The sequence below is a fragment of the Phoca vitulina genome, unplaced genomic scaffold, assembly GCF_004348235.1.
Source record: "Phoca vitulina isolate PV1807 unplaced genomic scaffold, GSC_HSeal_1.0 scaffold33, whole genome shotgun sequence".
NCBI lineage: Eukaryota > Metazoa > Chordata > Mammalia > Carnivora > Phocidae > Phoca > Phoca vitulina.
The window spans coordinates 1,992,937-2,009,851 of NW_022589736.1; the positions used below are offsets into that span (position 1 = coordinate 1,992,937).

Genomic DNA, 16,915 nt, shown 5'->3' on the forward strand with positions numbered 1-16,915 from the left:
TGGCCACAGTGGCTGCCAGCCCAGGGGAACAGGAGTAGCTGTGTCAGCCTGAGCATCCCACAGGTGCACAGGCGAGTGGCCTGAGCGTGGGCACCACTCAGCTGCAGGTGCAGGAGCAGGTGCTCAGGCAGCCGTTCTAGACATGAGCACAGGCCACACCCGCGTGCACATGCACACCCCAGCCGCAAGGGCTCACCAGGCACCACTGCGTCTTCACATCCGTGACCTGCCTCCAACAGGACAGTCCGCATCATCAGCCGCCACCGTGAGGGGACATGGGGTGGACGCAACCATACCTAGAGCTGGTGGCGGAGCTGGGTCCCTTTCACCTCCCTGCCGGCCCTGAGCGGAGGCCAGGACAGACCGCTCTGCCCTTCCCAGAATGAGCAGCCCTAAAGCCACGGAGGGATGGGACAAGACCTGTTCCTCCCCAGGGACTGGCACCACACAGGCCTTGGGGCAGCAGTGCTCTGAGCAGCACGGGGTGGATTCGTGCTGTGGAGACGGCGGCTGCAGGCTCGGACACAGTGGAACCGGGGCATCGGCGAGCTCACGGCTCTGACGTGAGTGCTGTGGATGGAGGTGCCCGCGTAAGTGTGTGCACCCGGAGTTTCTCAACCCTGTGTCCGCCAGGGGCACCAGGGCGGAGGGGAGGGACAGAGGATCTCAGCACATGTGTCCCAGAGAGCAAGGAAGGCCACCAAGCAAGGGCCCCCCAAGACGGGCTCCCACTGGCCACAGCCCCGACAGCTGGAGCGTGAAAATAAGAGGCAATCACATGACTCAAAGAAGAGAGTTTGATGGGAAACGGCAGTTCCCAGGCCGCGAGGGGGGAATGGGGCCTGGAGGACTCCTTGCTGACAGAGCCACACAGGGGAGGCAGGCCGTGCTCGGGATGCGCCAGGTGCCGATCCTACACCCACACACACACCTGCCACCTACAGCAGGCGCCGTCAGGCAGACTCAAATTGGGGGACCCACCAGGCTGTCAAGGAGATGCACACACGTCGACCTGTTCCCGCAGAGCCCACCCCATGCATGCACCCCAGTTCAAACAGGGTCCCCACATGGCTCGTGGGTGTTCCTTAGCTAATCCCCTTCCCAAAAGGACCCTACAGCATACATTAACTTTTATGTTGACTCTGCTTTGGAGTTTTCCTAAGAATTTAGTGACCCTCCGTTGGCACAGAGAATGACCTGAGATTCCAGGTGGGGGTCCTGACCCAGAGAAAAGGCCCCCCCAATGACTTTCTTGCTCCAGGCGACAGCCTTGCCCTCAGATCTGCCTGTGGAGCATCAGCAGGTGGGTCACCCTGTGCGGGGCCACCTCTCCCAGAGCACACATGACCACGAGGGGCCGAGGCGGGCGCGTGGTGGGGTTCTGGGCCGACGGTGCCACTCTCCCTCGCCCGGAGCACACCCTTCCACGCCCCCAGCCAGCGCAGGCGCCTATCACAGTGTTTCCGGGGGCCACTTCATACTCCACTGGTTCCGGGGGTGCTGGACAGGGCCCCTGAGGCCGGGCCCCTTACTGTGGCCAGAGCGGCGGACAAGGAACCGGCGACCACGAAGGGAGGCCACCCCACAGCCCGACCTCCAGCGCAGGCTGCCGTGGGCCTGAACTGATGGCCCATGTGGATTCCAGGGAACGTGGCTCTGTGGCCCACGTGTGCCGGCCAAAGCAGCCTGCTGCTCAGAGGGGACACAGCCCAGCCCCATCCTGCTGCTCACCCCAAAGCTGCCTGGTGAGATCCAAACTCACTTCTCTTCCTTGTGTGTATTTTCTCTGGAGCCCGACCCATGGGCTTTTCTGCATTCTCTTTGAGATAAAAATCAAAAACAAATCTTTAAAGGCCATCTCCAAAAACCACAGAATGGCTGGAATTAAATAAACATAAAGCTTGTGGTTTTCCTCTCAGGAACTTCCTGCTTATCTGATATGCGGAGTCAGCAGCGCCTCAGAGCCCAGGCAGAAGCTCCCGGGGGGGGGCGCGGGGGGGGGGGGCCCTCAGCCTTGGGGCAGGGGCCAGGCCCTCAGGTGACCGCCCGGCCCTGGCGTGTGCACCAAGGGCGGTGGGCATGGCCAGACCTGCTGGCCTCACGCAGGTGCACACACGCACGCGAGTAGCTTCCTGTTAGAGGGGAATTTCGCTGAGGCCTGCACGCCATCGACAGAGTGTGCGCTGAACAGCAACATCCCCCAAATATTCACGCCCACAGAGGGGAGGCTCGGGGAGAAGACAGTTGATTACACCCACGGGCACAGAGAGGGCCACGCACACAGGGCGCAGGAAGCACCAGCGTGGTCCGGGCAGGAGCCTGACTTGAGGGCGACCAGGCCACAGACTTGAGATTCAGGCGGGCTGGGGCACAGGGCCGTCCACCACTGTCTGGCCCCTGGCCCTGGAGATTCAGGGGTGGGAGGCAGATAAGAGGTGGTGGGGCCACGGACTCGGGACTGGCCAGCTCCCCAAGAGGCTCCAAACCTCCACCTCCTCCCACCCCAGAACCTCCCACATCAGAAAGGAGGCCATGGCGCCGCTGAGCTGCTTTTACTCACCACACGTCCAATGCTGCGTGTGTGGTTTTTTCCCAACATCAACCGACTCTCCAGCTCTCTGGACGCCCGCCACGGTTCCTGCAGCTGAACTCCGTTCCAACACTCACCACTGGTGCTAAGCAATGAAGACCCACAGGCTGTGGGGGCCCTCGAGACACCCTCCACTTCGGGCACCACAGTACCAGGTCCGCAGGCTACCCACACTTGTGCCCGAACCGGCCGCAAAGTTTGGGGGGTTCTTAACAAAGGATACGTCTCAGGAAGAGCAGATGGAAGAGACCCACGGGACGAGAGGTGGGGAAGGGGCACGGAGCTTCCAGGCCCTGCCCGGGAGCGCCCCCAGCACCTGCAGATGAAGACTAAATGTTCATTTTTTATTATCCCATGGACAACATCTTCTGACAAACACCCTGCAGCTGATTTGAAAGCCCGTAGCCCTCCCTGCCGTCAGCTCAGGGAAAGTGGGGGCGGGCTCCCCACAGCCTCTTGGCATGCTGCAGGGCAGACCACCCCCATCCCAGAGGGGCCCCAGGAGGAGACTCTGGGCACCACCCACACCCAACCAGCCCTCACAGAGTTAACTGCAAAAGCGCCCCGTGGCCGGCAGTCCCACCCCCGGGCAGGCACCCACGCACAGCGTCCACTCTGGTCCACATGAGAACTTGTGCACAAATGTCCACCCACAGAGGAGGGGTGAACAAGACATGGCCCAAACACAGGACGGAATACCATCCAGCCTCCGAAAGAAAGGCATTCTGACATGTGCTCCAACATGGATGCTCCCTGAGGACGTCATGCTCAGGGAAAGAAGCCCCCACGGGAAAATGCTGTGGCTTCTGTTGGGAGGTCCCTGGAGGAGTCAAATCCACAGGCACAGGAAGTGGACGGTGGGCGCCAGGGGCGCGGGAGGGAGTGCCAACTCATACGGGGTTTCTTTGGGGCTGGCAACATGTTCTGGGCTTAGAGGTGACGTCACACAACCCTGTGAATGCCCTAAATACCACGAAGTTGTTCACCTTCAAATGGTTATTCTGGGTGTGAATGTTACCTCGATAAAGAAGCCTTGAGGCTGAGCAGTCCCTGTCCCCCAGGGGACTGGGCCCCGTCCGACCAGACGGGTAGCGTTCCGCACCTGCACTCCTTCACCTGATTGCTTGAAGCCCTCCTGCCCTTCCTCATCTCAGATTGCTGGGCACTGCCCCGTGGTCTCCCACCTTTCCTTGGGCTCCCCCACAGCACACCCCAACGTGACAGCATGCACAGAAGAAGCCAAGAGGATGAGCCTCAGGCGGACCAATGCAGATGTGCCCACCAGGTCCCCACTTACACCTGCCTCAGGTGAGCCTGGAGGGCCGGGACAGGCCCTTCTCCTGGGACCTGGAACACCAGCCACTTTAAGTGGAAACACAGGCCTCAGGGCCCAAGTCCCCCACAAGCCCCCGCCCCCGCTCTCAGCCAAGGGCCTGAGAAATGAACTCTGGACCCATTTTATCATAAAAATCGTGGCGTTTAGATACACCTATATAAAGGCCTCTTCTGGCAGAGGCTTGAAGGAATGGTCAGCCTCTGTTCCCTGAGACCTGACGTGTGGATTTCAACACAATGAACACAACCAGCTGCTCCACTGGACATTCGTGGGGCCCGCAAAGGCCTCAGGCGGGATGCAGTGCATTCAGGTCTGGCAGCCACACGAGGATTCCTCCAAGGGACTGAAGGGGCCGTGGGAGAAGAGCCAGAGCCCTTCCCGAAGCGTGGCCCCACCCCACCCCTGGGCACAAAGCCTGCAAAAGTGGAGGCAGGCGCTCAGACTCGGCCCCACACCACAGCAGCACAACAGAAAAGGCGGCGGCAACCCACACGTCCATCCACAGATGGACGGGTGAATAAAGTACACCACCCACACGTGGGACTGCACTCACGTGAAACATCCAGAGCAGACAAGTCCACAGACACAGAGAGCACAGGGAACGGGGAGTGGCCACTACTGGGTACAGAGCTGGTTATGGGGCGGGTGACAGGAATGTTCTGGAACTAGATGGAGGTGGTGGGTGCACAACACTGTGGATGTGCTAAATGCCACTGAATTGTTTAATTTTAAGTGGTTAATTTTATGTGCATTTCATCTCATTTTTAAAAAAAGAAAAGGAACTGTAAAAAAAAATCAATTCGTTTTGAATCCTGGAGAAGTGGCAGCAGGGAGAGTTGGGGGTGAAAGGGCCTGGTACGTCTGACGTCCATTGGGCAGTCACTGTCCGAAGCTCCCACACGCGTTTAACGCCCTGCAGGACAGCATTCTCAGGACAGGTGACTGATGCAGACAATCAGGACAGGGGACAGCCCCATTTTCCCCGTTGTGACTGCGAGTCTGTCACTTCCCTGCCCCTCCAGCAGCCTTGAGGCCCCCACGGCCCAGGTGTTAGCTGGAAACCATCCTGTCCTGAGCGCGATGCACGGGCGTGTGAGCACTCATGTGCGTGCTTATACTGTGCACTGTGTTCCGTTTGTATCTGCAGGCACACGCGTGCATGTGTGTGTGCGTGTTGGCACGTGTAGTCTGGGTGATGGTGTGTGTGTGTGTGTGCATGCGTGTGCACGTGTGTGCCGAGAAGGTGGGCTGTGGCAGGGCTCCATCCAGAAGAATTACCCTGTGAGCTACAGATTCAACTTCCTTTTTTAAGATTTTATTTTTAAGTAATCTCTATGCCCAACATGGGGCTGGAACTCACAACCCCGAGATCAAGAGCCGCAATCTCCTCCAACTGAGCTGGCTGGGCGCCCTTCAACTTTTAAGTTTTCTCGTAGCTGCCCATATTTGAGAAGTAAAAGGAAACATAAAATTAATGATTCATTTAAACAGGCCTATCTAAAACACTACCATTTCACCACGTCATGCATATAGCAAGATGTTTTGTTTTGTTTTGTTTTGTTTTTGCATATAGCAAGTTATTAATCTGCCATCTTGTCATCTGTGCTAAGTCTTCCCCTTGGGTGTGTTTCAGACTTGAAGCACCTCACTCCGGGCCAGCCACTCACCCGGGGCGCAGTGGCTACGGTGTCCGGCAGCACCACGATGGGCAGCCCAGCTCCTAACCGCACCCAGCGTAGATGGCAAGTGACAGACAACGAAACAAAACCACCCACGGCCACCACTGGCCCAGGGGGCAATAGAATGGCTCTTAAAATGGCCACCGTGACCAGACGTTGGCTCTGAGGTCTGGTCCAGAGCCCACGGGGCAACCGGAGGATCACACCTCACTTGCCGAGTTCCATGGTCCAGGCCCCTCCACCTCTAGCTCTTCACTAATGTCCCCTGAATCCACAGTCCCAAAAATGTTCCAAGGGATTTGGGTAATGTCACCTTGAGATGGCATCAAGAAACCATTAAAACTGTCTTAAACTGCTTAAACTGCCCAGGGAGCACCTGTGGGACAACATCAAAACTCAGAGGAGGAGTGGAAGGAAAACCCTTCCAAGGGGTGTCTGCGTGTCTGTAAACCCAAGATCGGCACCACAGAAAGAAAGGCCCGGAGAGACAAAGGAGGTTTTCATCCCTGTGAAAGCCAGTTTGTGTATGACCAGCCCCTCGGACCCCGGTGTGCCCCCAACCACAGGCTCCTTCCACACTCAAGGGGACTGTCGGTGCCAGGCGTGCCCAGAGAAGGCACCTGCCGCCGCCGGCCCTTCCCACTCTGTAATGCCCTCTCCCACACCGTCCACTGAAGATCTGGGAGGTGTAGGCTGAGGCTGCCCGAAATCTGCTCAAGGTCTCTGCTGAATTCCACACAGAATTAAATTTAAAGAAACCACCACCCACATGAATGGCACCAACCCCCGCAGCTCTCTCTGCAACCCGTGACCAGCTCAGCGGTCTGTCCCTGGACATTTTCCAGTAATGAGCTATCAGCTCCCCTGGACGGATGGAAGCCCTAGTTTTCACGCAGGATACTCTTTCCTTTCCTGCATTGGTAAGAAATAACAGCTATTCTTAAAATTCACTATCCACGCATTGGTAACAGAAGATAGCAGACTATCAGAACCTGGTTTTGCTCAAAAGTGGCTGTTGGGAGGCAAACCCAATTCTATTTAGGAGGATGAAACAGCAGGTTAGCTTTGCCAAGAACAAGAACTTGGAGAGAAGACACAAGACGTGAGAAATCAGATTAACTTCTTCTGTGAGGCAAAATATTCTACCAGTTTGCAGCTATAAAATTCCTACAAGCTTTACTAAAAGAAAAAAGAAACCACACACACACCCAACACAGAGCCCCAAGGCCCAAAGCTGTTCCAGAACAGAGGTCTGTTGGAGCAAAAGCAAAATCACCCTTGAAATTAAAGCAGGGAGGCTCATGGAAGCGACTGTGCATCCCTATTTTCGTGAATATACACCCCTGGGTACCTACCAGCCAGGAACCAAGAGATAAAATTAAAGGTTTCAGAAAAGAACAGAGAGGTGAGGGGTGGGTGGTGGGGCGACAAGAGGCATCTAATTTTATCTGGCTTCTTTCCAACAATAAAATCTATTCCATCATTTTCTCTGGGTGAAAGCTCTTAATAAAAATGTAGTGTGACTGAAATTTGGAATTCTCCAGGGATTCTGCTGGGACGGGGTCTAACAGCTGCATGAAGCTCCCTCCAGCACAACCCGCCCTAAGAAAGGCCACGTGCAAAGGCTTTGGGCCGTAACGTGGCTCCTGGACCACTGTGTCCCTGAACACAAAGATGGGCTCATGTTTACGCCTCCCAGCCTCCTCCTGTCCTGGGGAGATGGGGTGTCTCCTCCAAACCTCCAGCTGGCAGCTCTTGGCCTGTAAGAACTCGCGAGAAGGACGGATGGAGAAAGGCAGGTGCTCAGCTGCACCTCTCAAAGCCACATCCTCCTTCCCACCCCCGTTGATGCCCTCCCCCTCCCCGCCCCTACTCAGTCAGGGCAACAAGTTTTACTCTTTCCTACTGTGCAACCATCACCCTATCTAGTGTCAGACTTTCCCATCACCCCAAAATGAAACCCCATGCCTTTCAGTGGGCTCTCCCTGACCCCCTCCCCAGACCCTGGCAGCCACTGATCTTCTTTTCTCTCCATGGATTTGCCTGTTGCAGGCATCTCCTATAAGTGGACTCATACGATATGTGGCCCTTTGAGTTTGGATTATCTCACTGAGCATAATGTTCTCAAGGCTCATCCATGTTGTGGCATGTGTCGGAGCTCCATTCCTTTTTATGGGCAAATGAAATTCCACTGTGTGGACAGACCACATTTTGCTTATCCATCCATCTACAGACATTTCGGTTGTTTCTACCTTTTGGCTACTGTGAATAGACCTACTATGAACCCAGGTGTACAAGGATCTGCTCAAGCCCCTGTTTTCAATTCTCTTGGATGTGCACCTAGGAGTAGAATTCCAGGGTCAGGTGATAACCCGTTGAGGAGCTGCCAGACTGCTTCCCACGGTGGCTGCACCATCTTTCCTCCCCACCAGCAGTGTGTGAGCATTCCAGCGTACCTACCTCCTCACCAGCACTTGTTGCTTTCCATTTTGTTTTGTTATAATCACCATAGCGGGTGTCAAGTGGTATGATTTATATTGTGCTAGGCATCTTTTCAGGGGCCTGCTGCCCATCTGTATATTTTCTTTGGGGAAATGTCTGTTAAGCCCTTTATGCATTGTTAAAGTGGATTGTTTTGTTTCTGCTCGTCTTTCTTGAGCCCCTGAATGTAGGGGGTTCTGGGCAGGGTTTGGGTGCAGGTGGGTTCCCTGACACTCGGTGTAAGGCTCTCGGGACCCTCTAGCACAGCCTGCCCTGGAGAACAACAGGCTGTGCTAGGCACAGCAGCCTTTGGTCAATGCTGGGAAACAAGCAGGAGGGACCATCTCAGTCTTTTGATGTTCTCCTGGGTATTCCATCAAAGGATGTTACCATACAGTTTATTTTATTTTTTTCCAGGAAGAAATGGATCTCAATTATCATAGAACTTATATGAGCAATGGCCCAGAGGCCAGGTTGACATCTTGAGCCAGAGTAACATAAACTACCCAAACCATCCAAACGGAAGCCCACTGCAACCTGAAATCCCGGAGAAGTGTTTAAGACCAAACTTCATCCTCGTGCAAAGGGAAAAATGGTTCCTGCTTAAGACGGACAGCATGTAGCGATACCAGTTGTCACTATTATGCTTAAAATAGTGACAAATATCAAACACAAAAGATGCCTTCTACCACTTCAAGGTTGTGCCACCAGCTCTGTTCCCTGCACAGTGGGCTCCACGTTCCTTCAGTTCTCTGCCTATGATAGACCGTTTGGATTCATTTCCACAAAAGCAGGGCCACATAACCCTCAACAGACATGCTCTCAGCACACGAGACTCTAAGAGCCATGTTGCAGCACTTTGCATTTTAAATTTCTGCCATTCTAAAGTGTCTGTCCCTGAAACACTAGCATGATTTAAATGGAGCTACCCAAAATAGAGAAACCATGTTTTTCTGTACCTACGTGAAAATATAGGTATGACCACTCACACCTGCAAGCTCCTCATGTTAAATACTCCCAGCCATGTGAGCACACGTCTGTCTAGCCAGGAAAGAGGGTTGGGGTGTGGCCTCCAGGCAGAGGTTCAAATGGCTGCTTCTACACAGCGTTGCCCCACTCCCAGTTCTCCTGAGGCTGGAAGCTCGGTGCGGCTGCCTGAGCTGCTGGTGTCTCTGCCGGCCCAGGCAATGAGGGGTTCCCAATTTTCTCTGAGCACCAAGGAGTTGACAAGTGTGGGATACAGTAGTGACATGTGGCAAATCCCCCTTTCATTTCTTACATGGGACATTGTGAACCCGATTTAAACCAAACACAAGAAAAAACTAAATGTGTGTGTGTGTGTGTGTTTTAAAATTTTCCAATATCCAATAGCCACCCAAGGCCATGATGAGCCACCCACCCTATAGAAGTGCACATCCTGGCCTGCTGCATGGGCCCCCACCTGCCTTCAGCTGGGGCCTCTTTTCTCACTCACCTTCACAACATGATGATGTCCGCCAAGGAGATGATGAGCAATATTGATCTTTCTACTCATTCTGCTGAGTTTTGTGAGCACAATGTCACACCTAAGGGGAAAAGAGGCAGATGGAGGGTGGAGGGGTCCTTGGTCCCAGCACCCACCCCCCACATGTCTTCCACTCCCATTCCTTCACTCCACCTGCATGTCTGGCCAAGTTTGGGAGCCTCTGTGAAGAAGGCTGCAGGAGTGCCTCTTATGTTCTATGACAGGGGCCTGTCAATTAAACTGACAAGCAACAGATTAACAAAAGAAAAAACTTTAGTTATGTGTACATGGGAGCCAAGAAAAGCAACTGGACCAGAAGTTTCAATTAGATGTTTATATACCTAACTTAGTAAGAAAAAGGAAGAGGGGAAGAAAATCCTTTCTTTTTTTTTCAGATTTATGTATTTGGGGGGGGCAGAGGAAGAGGGAGAGGGACAAGCAGACTCCCCGCTGAGTGTGGAGCCCAACACAGGGCTCAATCTCACAACCCTGAGATCATGACCTGAGCCGAAATCAAGAGTTGGATGCTTAACCGACTGAGCCACCCAGGCACCCCAAGAGAAATCATCCTTTTTTAAAGAAAGAACAGGTCACCTGGGTGGCTCGGTCAGTTAAGCGTCTGCCTCTGGCTCAGGTCATGATCCCGGGGTCCTGGGATCGAGTCCCACGTCAGGCTCCTTGATCAACAGGGAGCCTGCTTCTCCCGCCGCTTGCCGCTCCCCCTGCTTGTGCTCTTCTTCTCTCTCTCACTCTCTGATAAACAAATAAAATCTTTTAAGAAAAAAAGAAAGAACAAATAGGTTTCTTTAGGAAAGACACATGTGTTTCAGGAAAATAACTGAGATGTAAGGAAGTTTGTGGTAACAGTTGTCTATACAGGTATAAGCAGCCTTTTTGTCTCTTTTAGGGCCATAAAACTCCCCCGGAGAAGGTATTTAGGATAGGTTTTATTTGTGGCATCCCCTTTCGGAGTAGACCCACCCTAAAGAAGGAATTTATGGCAGCCTTATTTCCCAGAAGTTGCTTCTTATGCTCAGATAAGGAAAGCTCCAACAAGGATTACTTCTGCATCTGAGGATTCTCAATTGTCTCCAGCTCAAAATAATCCTCATGCCAAAGTGGTATATTTTGGAGTGGCATATCCTAGTCCCCTTCAAATCCTTTAACCATGATGCAATCACCCCATCACCCAGCTATAACCAAGTCCTCCTGAGCCAATGGGAGTCACTGTTGTGTGAACTCCATCTGTTCTTTCCTCTAAGACCAGACCCAGCAGATCTTTTAAGAGCCACTCAATCTCCCAAGTGAGCATGTTTAGAAGACCCAGTGAAGAGAAGGGTGTGGCCCCCAGGGCAGCAGAGGAGAGGGACTATATTGGGTTCTGACTCCAGGAAGCCACTGACAGAGCTTAGGAAGGGGGAGGGGTGTATATGTTAAAGCCTGCCTGTTGCCCTGGCCAGGCCACACGGTCCAGGTTTCCTAAGTAAGTAAAAGTCAGAAGAACATCCTCTGATGGAAACCATTCGGCTAAAGGCTTTCTGGAGCCCTGGCCACACGGATGATACTGAGGAGCTTCAGAAGCATTCCGCTTATGCCTGCTGCCCTGCTCCTTCACCTCCGGCACCCACCTCACCATGGTTTACTCTTTCAGCAAGACTATGATTGTGTTTGGGCACCTAATAAATTACTATGACAATAACAAAGGTCAAAGTGTCTGTCCCAACACATCAGAGTTCCTTCCACTTGGAATAAGATGAATGAATTCTCCTTCCCTTCCAAAAATAAAAACAAAAACAGGCACAAGCGTTCTTAACTTCCTTCAAAAGACATGTGCTTGGAAATGTCTGCAACCCAAAGATTCTGTCTCAAAATGCACTGGGGCACTGAAAAGGACCAAGCAGCGAGTCTTTTCATAATTCACGTCATCGTTTAATTTACGGAAGTGTGCACACATCTTGTTGGTTTATAAGTAGAGCCCACTACTGTATTCCTTATACGTGTTTCTTCTCTAATTTAAGAAAAATGACTCTAAGGAGATAAAATGGAATGTTATTACATTACAGTCCCGTGTGTGTTCCACAGCCAAAGTCAGGTGGTTGGAAAGAATGAAGCTAGAACTGGTTCTGAGAGATGGGGGTCAGAATCCTCTGGCTGTATCCTGGCAGTTAGCAGCAGCTTCAGGACATGGTGCAGCCAAGGCTGTGAGGCCCATCTCCACCACTGTCACCACCATGACCACCAGCATCACCATCATCACCACCTTCATCACCATCACCATCATCATCCCCATCATCACCATCACCACAATCACTATTATCACCACCACCATCATCCCCATCACCATCACCATCATATCATCCCCATCATCATCACCATCATCCCCATCATCCCCATCATCACCACCAGCACCATCACCGCCACCATCAACCACCAGCATCACTGTCATCATCACCATTGTCTTGGATTGACACTTACATGGTGCTAACCATCAGCCCTTCCTGTCTATTAGTTTATCTCATCCTTGCACCCTGTGGAGCAGAGACCATTAACCCCAGCTCACAAGTGAGGAAACCAGGGCATAGGGAAATTAAAGTGATACAGCTAGGAAAGGACAACACCAGAGTGTGAACCCCAGCAGTCTTTCTCCACAATAAACACCAGACCTGTCCCTGAGACACCAGACCATGTGTGAGCCCAACTCCCAGGGTCCAGAAGGCTGTGGGAGCATGGTCAGCAGCGGGCCATCCTGCCTTCCTTTCCCTTACTTCTCTATTTTTTACACAGAGAGCTCTGAGCTCATAGGCAGTGAAATGGGGTGCTTGGGTCATGTACAGAAGTTCTGCCAGCCCCACTGGAGAGAAAGAAAGGAGGCATGTGCATATTAAAATGGGAAGCTCTGGCTATTCACCACAGCTAAAGCAGTCCATGTGACCCCAACTCAACATACAGTTTGCTTTTCTAAAGACAAGCCACAAAAAACAATTAAAAAAAAAAACACAAAAGTTCAATTTCTGGGGAGCAGAGTTGGTTCTATTTCTGCTTTAAATGCTAGAGGAGGGCGCCTGGGTGGCTCAGTTGGTTAAGCAACTGCCTTCGGCTCAGGTCATGATCCCAGAGTCCTAGGATCCAGCCCCACATCGGGCTCCCTGCTCAGCGGGGAGCCTGCTTCTCCCTCTGACCCTCTCCCCTTTCATACTGTTTCTCTCTCTCTTGCTCTCTAATAAATAAATTAATTAAATCTTTTTTAAAAATTTAAAAAAATAAATGCTAGAGGAAACCACAACTGGGAAGTCCACAGGGTGAGGGGCACAGACAGGCAGAGGGTCCAGAAGAAGCTATGGGTGAAGGGTCTAGAAACACTCTCACCAAAGGCAGCTAGAACCATCAGTCACATCCTGCCAGGTCCACCCAGGGCTGCCTTGGTCATGGATCCTGCAGAAAGGTGTGTAAAGCTGTCCATCAACCCGTGTCTAGAGGCTCGTTGAGAACATTAAAAGCCAAGAGCCAGATCATCATTCAGCTAAAATGTGTCAGTGGAGAGTGGAATCAAATGCACATCTTTAAACCAGGAAATGGGCTTTACCACAAACCAGGTATCACCAGGAGCAGCAAGTGTGGGACCCAGACGGCCATGGGGCTCCAGGCTGCTCCCCCAACAAAGTGCTAGGAAGGTGAAGGTGATGTCTTAGAATGGGCGCCCAAGGGTTCTGGTCTTCCAGCGACTTCCCCCCATCCAGTCCAACCCAACCCATTCAACCCACCTGCCAAGCTCCTAAAGCACACCACTCTGTCGGGTCTGTGCACACACCCGTATACCCTTTCCCTCCCCACCGGCTCCCTGCGGAGCTCGGTCCTCAGCAGAAGCAGGTCACCCACAACCAGCACTGGGCTGGGAACAGAGCTGCCTTTACCAGTCCAAGCTTCCCTCCACTTGTCCTCTGCACCAGCAGAAATGGGGTCCTCAAAGCCTCACCTGGGCCCTAAGGGGTAAAGCACGTAAAAGTAGCACCTCGAGGCCCTAAGAATCCCCCACAGCCACAACTAAGCCTCCAGAAAAGCCAAAGGGAAATTGTGGGAGACGGTGGTCTGAACTCATGTTCCCATTAGCTTACCTAAGGAGCAAGCCCAACAGGGAGATGGCAGGCGGCCCAGGGTGCCCAGAGGATCCCTGGAGACTGACAGGCTGAGGCAGGAAAACGCATGCTCCCTGGACAGAGCCCAGCCATCAGCAAATGAGGAGTTCCCCCTGAGATGAGGCTCCAAGGAGGGGTGGCGGAGCTCCCTGCCAGGTGCTCCCAGACAGGGACTCCTACCAGGTGCTCCCACCAGATGCTCCCCATTACGTTCTCCCAGAGAGCTGTTCCCAGCCAGATGCTCTCACCAGGTACTCAAGAATGTTGGGCCCCCATTTCCCTTGGCCCTGCTTTGTGGTTGCCACTTCTGGGACATCATGTTCCCTCTCCTCTGTTCCCCACCCCCCAGCTCCTCTCTGTCTCAGGGAAGAAAAGGGGAACCTGCAGTAAGGTCACAGTGCAAGAAGCGGTCGCCGTTTCCCCACCCAATATGAGATGAGATGAGAAACATCTCATAAACCCCAAGTGACAAGGATCCTACCAAATCCCTGACCAACACATCTCAGATGGTCAAGGCCATCAAAACTAAGAAAAGCCGGAGACACTATCACCACTATCCCAACCCAGAGGAGTCCAAGGGGACAGGAGGATCAAACACCACTGGGTCCCAGGACAGAAAGAGGGCACCAGGCAAAACTCAGGACGTGGGGGTAGAGCACCAGCTTCAGTACATGACCCCATGTCAGCGCCAGCTCATTACTGTGACAGGCACACCACACTGGCACGAGAGGTCATCAGTGGGACATGTTGTGCAGGCAGAGAAGCACGTGGAAGCTCTGTCCTTTCTGCCCTATTTTCTCAGAAACCTAAAACCGCCCTAAGTAGAGGGGCGCCTGCCTGGCTCAGTCGGTTAAGTGTCTCACTCTTGATTTCTCCTCAGGTCGTGATCTCAGGGTTGTGAGATCAAGCCCCACGTTGGCTCGCACTGGGCAGGAAGCCTGCTTAAGATTTTCTCTCTCAAAAAAAAAAAAAAAAAAAAGGAAGTCTAGGGGCGCCTGGCTGGCTCAGTTGGTAGAGTTTGCAACTCTTGATCTCAGGGTCATGAGTTAGAGCCCCACATTGGGTGTGGAGCCTACTTTAAAAAAAAGTCTATTAATTATTTTTAGAAAGTACCAAGACTCCCCATAATCATACCAGCTCAGAATCTCCACAGCCCCCAAAAGGTACAAGGCCCTTGCCCTTCATGACTGATCTGCAAAGTCCCTGCCCGATACAGATGTATGTGCGGTCCCCCCACTGAGTTACTGCAGGATTTGGGGACCAGATCCCACATTAGCCCCACTCACCTGCAATTCCTCTCGGGGTTTCTCGAGACGGTGTCTTCTGGGAATCCCAAATAACCTGGGCCTCAGCAGGACTGAAAGGGGCAGCTCCTTAATGTCCGGAGTAACCCTGATTAGAAACCAGACTGTTGCAAGCTCATTTCTGCCCATAAAATCATCCTAAGTATTTTATGTCTGACTCTCTTTATCTTTAACAGAAAGAGTCAAAACACAGCAAATCAATGTAGACAGAACAACAAGGGCGTGAGGCAGCCATGCCTGCTTCCTGAGTTAGTCGCTGGGGTGTGGGGTCTGCAGGGCAGACACAACTATCACGGGACTGCTAAGAACTGCCTTTCACACCCATTCTCTTTAAAGGACACAAACCTAATGGTGATGTTGGTAGGGACTGAACGCAGAAGCAGAGCGAAAAATGCGCCTCTTCCTTTGAAGGATCAGCACAAATGTAAGACAACGCCTCTAAATTTGTTCTAGAAAAATAATGTTGCTTTTCCTTAAGAGGAAGTGTTCCTGTGCAGTGAATCTTATTACTGTTGATTTGGAAAGAAAAAACATATATGCACCATATTTTTTGTTTTCGCTTCTAATGTAGTAAATACCCTTCCCTATACGTCACCACACAACAGAAGTTCAAAAATGGTTTAGAGAGTTAAAGGGTCCTGAGCCTGGGGATCCGGGGTGGCACTCACGTGCACCTGTGGCTCCACCTAGCGGCGAGGACCAGGCAGTGGCGCACACAGCCTGCTGAGGGATGCTGAGCCTTCTGATACCATCCACCACGCGGAGTCACAGCGTTTCTGTCTTCTGAGTTAAATGGGTCCCGTGGAAAGATCCTGAGAAGTGCCTTTATGGGGTGCCGATGAGGTGAAGTGTACCATCAAATTCTGCCCTGACAAGGCCCCTCCCCAAGGTGCAGTCCCACAGACCTTAGCCCAAGGCCTACTTGGGGTCCTCGAGATTCTGCACTGTACCTGTTAGACAAGGGTTCCCAGAAAGTGAGACTTTCCCATCTGCACACCCCAGATCCCATTCAGGCCCGGGCCAGGGGGCTTGGGGAGGCAAGGAAGGAATGCATGAGAACACAGCCAACAGTAAGGGATGAGAAGTAGCCTTGAGGCCAGAACTCAGGGACTCACCAAGACAGGACCGTGGTAGTGCCACCCTGGGCGTGTGGGTGTCGAGCGGCACTCTTGGCCTCCACCTACAGACCCAGTAGCACAGACGTGGCACAGACAGTGGTGGAGCCAGACTGGATGTGGGTCACCAGGGTCACCAGGCTTCGCAGGGGTACCAAACATCACAGCTCCTTTCCTGTGCCCCAACCAGGCCCAGTTCTGTCTCCAAGCCACACCTCCCCACTCCCCTGCAAACCTGCCATCATGCCGTCCCTCATCATGATCCAGAGCCACCACCAGGCCGCTGGAGACATTGCCTGCAGTCCTTGGACCAAGTCACACTGGAAGACAAGCTTTGCCTACCATCACCCATCTGTCCAGCCTGTAACTTTTCCACACCTAAGTGGCTGATGTCAAGATCTAAGGCCACAAAAGCTCCTTTTCAACAGTAAGTATGTAGCCTGTTCAGGTGTGTAGAATAGTCCTTTAGCAGAGAAGAAGAGTTTCCACTGCTTTGTAAACTGACAACATGGAGTGGGGAGACCTGAGCGGGCAGACCTGAGGGAAAAGTTGGGGAGGATAACTGTGTGGGGGAGACCTGGGGACAGGCCAGAGAATACTTTGGGGGATACCTTGAAGGGAAACCTGGGGGAGAGAAGCTGAGGGAGGACACCTGTTGGGGGGAGGGAACCTGAATGGAGAGTCACTGAAGAAAAGAAATGGAGGGGTACCTGAGTGGGGAGATGCTGAGGGGGAGACCTGGGGGGGACATGAGTGGGGAGACACTGAGGGAG

At 52.8% G+C, this 16,915-nt stretch overlaps 2 long non-coding RNA genes across 2 annotated transcripts in view; one reads left to right on the plus strand and one right to left on the minus strand.

Moving 5' to 3' along the window:
* Positions 1–2,147: 2,147 nt before the first annotated feature.
* LOC116645657 lies at positions 2,148–15,573 on the minus strand. Its single transcript, XR_004301991.1, has 3 exons — positions 15,010–15,573; positions 9,561–9,651; positions 2,148–2,906 (listed from the first exon to the last, which is right to left on the minus strand). It is a non-coding gene; the product is annotated as an uncharacterized LOC116645657 (long non-coding RNA).
* A 698-nt stretch (positions 15,574–16,271) lies between these two features.
* LOC116645517 overlaps positions 16,272–16,915 on the plus strand; it is a 4,579-nt gene continuing 3,935 nt past the window's right edge. Inside the window, exon 1 of the long non-coding RNA XR_004301961.1 lies at positions 16,272–16,569. This is a non-coding gene — a long non-coding RNA (uncharacterized LOC116645517). The remainder of the gene's footprint in view (positions 16,570–16,915) is intronic.